The 4608-nt window shown below is 50.4% G+C and overlaps 1 pseudogene; it reads left to right on the forward strand.

Moving 5' to 3' along the window:
• The first annotated feature begins 3535 nt into the window (after positions 1–3535).
• LOC147006610 (histone H3-like) lies at positions 3536–4018 on the forward strand (annotated as a pseudogene).
• The last annotated feature ends 590 nt before the right edge of the window (positions 4019–4608 follow it).

Consider the following 4608-nt stretch of genomic DNA (forward strand, 5'->3'; position numbering starts at 1 on the left):
ACGAGCGTATTATGAGATGAAGGATTCGTCACTCCTTAGGTGTCATTTCCCTAGTCTCTGTTTATGCTCCGACTGAGGGAGAGTGATCTCACCGTGAAGGACGCATTCTACGCCATGCTCGAGTCTGTGGTTGATCAGTGCCCCAGGCGAGATACTCTTCCAGTCTTGGGGGATTTCAACGCATCGACTGGAACTGATAGGGATGGTTATGAGACGTGTGTTGGTCCCCATGGGTCAGGAACTATGAACCAGAATCGCACTAAGTTCCTTGACTTTGCAAGAAGTCGTGGACTTAAGGTGGCCGGTTCATGGTTTCAGCGCCCACAGACTTGGTATTCCAACGCTGACGGTGTGGCAAAGGAGATTGACCATGTCCTGGTTGATGGTCGCTGGAGGATGATCCAGAAGTACAGGGTTTACTGGAATGCTCAGTTCCTCTATACCGACCACAGCCTTGTTGTAGCACCTCTGAAGTTGAAGCTTAAAATCCAGGAGATTGGTTCCATCCCAGCCGATGCTGGATGTTGGCAAGCTCAAGATTAGAGGGTAGCTGAGGTGTTTGCGAATTGGCTGAGTGGAGATTTGGGGAATCCTGAAGAGTTGTGGAGTGCCTTCAACACCACCATCCTTGATTATAGGCGGTGGATGTCTTGGAACTCATGGTCAGGCGAATAAGAATTTTGTCTCTCGGGGGACACTGGATACCATTGACCAGAGTCGCAGAAGCAGACTGAATGGCAGAGATGAGCTGTTCAGGGATCTGAGGCGTAAAACTGTATGTGCGCTGAGGGTGGACAAGGAGGCCGACGTGCGAGGTATCTGTGAGGGGATAGAGCATCACCTGTGGTCAATTGTTATTCGTCCTACTTTCAGGGGAATTCGTGCATTGTGTTCATCCAAGCCCATCCCTCGGAGCACTGCAGTTAGAGCAGAGGGTGATGGGCTCTTGACAAAGGAGTCTGACGTGAAGGCCCGCTGGGCCGGTTACTTTGAAGAAAGGGAGATTGGTACCAGGCTGATCTACCAGCTGTCGAGTTGGATGTCAAAGGTGTTACAATCCCTGTTGCTGACCCTCCAATCAACTGTGGTCCACCTTCGCTTGTGGAAATATGGGCTGCGGTGAACCAGCTGAAACGGGGTAAAGCGCCAGGGATCTGCGGCATCCATGCCGAACTTCTCAAGGCTGGTGGAAATGCTGCGCTCATGTCGTTGCATGCAGTTTTGTGCTCTGCCTGGAACACAGGCATCATCCCAACTGACTGGAAGAGGGGCCTTGTTGTCCCTCTCTGGAAAGGGAAGGGTGATCGCCAAGACTGCAACAACTACCGAGGGGTGACGCTGCTCTCAGTGCCGGGCAAGGTCTTTGCTCGGATAATTCTTGATAGGGTTCGCCACCATCTGCTTGAGCACCAGCGTCCAGAGCAGTCAGGCTTTACACCAAAGAGGTCAACGATTGACCGTATCCTTGCTCTTCGGGTCTTCACCGAACGCAGACGAGAGTTTCGGCAGGGGCTGCTTGCAGCCGATGTTGATCTCTGTGAAGTCTTTGATTCAGTGAATCGGGATGCCCTCTGGAGGATTCTTGGTCTTCGTGGGGTGCCACCAGAGCTGATCAATCTGATGTCTGAACTCTACTCTGGGATTGAGAGTGCTGTGAGATGTGGTGGTACCTTCTCCGACTTATTTACAGTTGTTACTGGAGTTCGTCAGGGGTGTGTACTGGCCCCCACACTTTTCAGCACTTGTCTGGACTGGATTCTCGGGAGGATGTCGGAGAGATCAAGCTGCGGTGTGTCGTTTGGGAATGTCAAGATATCTGACCTTGATTTTGCAGATGATGCAGTCATCTTTGCGGAGACTTTCGATATCCTTTTGGGGGGCGCTCGAGGTGCTGAATGGGGAGTCGGAGCCGCTGGGATTTCGGGTTTCTTGGGTCAAAACTAAGATCCAGGCTTTCAATGACATCTTGGATGCTGCTGTCCTGTCTGTGTCTGTTTGTGGTGAGGATGTTGAGGTCGTGGAGAGATTCACTTACCTTGGCAGTGATATTCATGTCTCTTCTGGCTGCGAGTCAGAGGTCAATAGACGTCTGGGTCGGGCCTGGGGAGTCATGGATTCACTGGATCATGGGGTGTGGCGCTGCCGGTACCTGTGCGAGTGGACGAAAGTCCGAGTCTTCAGGTCCTTGGTACTTCCAGTCTTGCTCTACGGATGCGAGATGTACTCTGACCAAGGATCTGAGACGGAGACTTAATTCCTTTGGTACCAGGTCTCTTCGGAGAATCCTTAGCTATCGCCGATTGGATTTTGTGTCCAACGAGCGGTTGCTGAGAGAGACTCGGATGAGATTTGTTACCTGCATAGTCCGTGAGTGTCAGTTGCAGCCGTATGGACATGTGGCTCGTTTTCCTGACGCTACCTGCTCACCAGATTCTCTCAGCGCGGGAGTCTCGTGAGTGGAGGAGGCCAGTGGGTCGACCACGTGCCTCATGGTTGCAGCAGGTTGATCAGCATCTTAAGGAGATTGGGATGGGCAAGGCATCTGCCTGGGGGATGGCCAGACGGAGGCCCCTGGAGTACCGGTGGAAAGTGGACGCAGCGACGCGCTGTTCTGGCACATGCTCCCATACCTGACCTGACCTGTGAGAGGCTTTCAGAACAGAAACCCTTCCGTGATCTCGTCTTCCTTGACATAACGCACAAATACGATGAGCTGGCTCAAATTAGAAACGTTGGTGGTCTCGTCGAGTTGAAGGCTGAATTTCTTTGGACTCGCGACTACATTTGCAACTACCTGGGCAAGGATATCATCGCTGATGTCGTCGATTCTGCTGCTGATGGTGTCATTTGAGAGTGGAACAAGAGACAACTTTTCTTCAGCAGCTTTTCCAAGCCTGATGTTGGCCATCTTCAATGCGCCGCCTTGATGAGTGTTTCGCCAACGGTGTGTGGTTTGCCCTGTTTTGCAATTAGATACGCAACTTCATACGAGGCGCTGAGGATCGGTTTGTCAATTGGAATGAAATTGTGAGCGGGAAAAGTAGCCCTGACGTCGAATCGCGCTCTTTGGAACTTGAATTCATCTTGCGTTGCGTCCTTGTCCTGTCCCTCGCCATGCAATTTTATCAAGTGTTCCCGTAATTTCGCTGGTACAAGGCTGGAATTGCTCAACTTCACATAGCAACGCATGCATTGAGGATGCTGAGTTCCGTCCTGCTCCGTGGTATACGTGAACCCATACCGCACGTTGTCCTCCGACCATTTCCTTTTCTTACTTGACATCCTGATCCTGAAAAAAAATAAAATTGAGTTGCACTGAGGTCGAACCCAGGTTAAGAACCACTGGTTTAGAGGCAGCCAATAGCAAACGTGAACAACGTGGCAACCAATCGGAAACATGAATAACCTGGCAACCAATTGCAAATGGCCGAAGCGTCTCCCGAACCAAATAAAATGGCACAGCGCGTATGTTATCTTGTTTACTGCTAATTGTTGCAGGCATTGTTTTGGATTGTTTTTAGTGTTGGTGTTAACGATGGCCCGGACGATGCAGACTGCTCGTAAATGGACCGGTGGAAAGGTTCTGCGGAAGCAGTTGGCGACCAAGATGGCACGTAAAAGTGCGTCAGCCATTGGTGGTGTGAAAAAACACAGCATCGTCACCGGCCAGGAAGTGTGGCGCTGCGTGAGATCCGTCGCTACCAAAAGTCCACTGAGTTGCTCGTTCGCAAGCTGCCGTTTCAGCGTCTCGTCCGTGATATCGCGCGGGATTCAATGACCGACTCGCGTTTCCAGAACTCTGCAGTGATCGAGCTGCAGGAGTCGAGTGAGGCCTACCTTGTCGGTCTGTTTGAGGACACAAATCTGTGCGCCATTCACGCCAAGCGCGTCACCATCATGCCCAAGGACATCCAGCTGGCACGACGTATCCGCGACGAGCGAGCTGAAACCTCTCAGCCGAGTTCACGCCTTGCGCAGCACCCAACGGCTCTTTTCAGAGGCACCACACTTTTCTTGAAAGTGTAATCGACATTTCATATCACTCACAATGCTTTGTGTATCATGTGAATCATTGTCCAAAGGAAATACTTTTTGTGAAGGACTTTTGGTTTGTTTTTCACCAAGACTGGGAGAGGGAGCTTTGATGAACAAGACGGTGGAGGCTGGCGGGGTCTGAGTGGGACGGGCTTCAGGATGGTTCAATGAAACCTCCACACAGGCAGGACCGGATTTACTTGCTTGTGGGCCCTCGGCCAAACCTTATCAGTGCCCCCCCCCAAAAAAAATATCGTAATATTGGAATGTAAAAAAAAAGAATTGCAACATAATGTAACACATCAATAAATTTTTAATCAAATCAGTTCCATATCAAGTACATCTTACACATCGGAATAATGAAAAATACAATGAAACTGAAGCATAATAAATTACAATGAAAAACAATGCATACAATGAAATACAATGCATACAATCCTTGATAAAAAGCAGACAATGAAACCGATCAGAGAACCCACAAGTCCCGGTGGACCTCCAGTTCCTGGTGGGCCGGAGGCCAATGGCCTATTTTGCCTATTGGAAAATCCGGCCCTGAGTGGGTACCCAGCATTG

Source organism: Eptatretus burgeri, unplaced genomic scaffold, assembly GCF_056783735.1.
Source record: "Eptatretus burgeri isolate ZD-2024b unplaced genomic scaffold, Ebu_testis_v1 Ebu_testis_scaffold_3161, whole genome shotgun sequence".
NCBI lineage: Eukaryota > Metazoa > Chordata > Myxini > Myxiniformes > Myxinidae > Eptatretus > Eptatretus burgeri.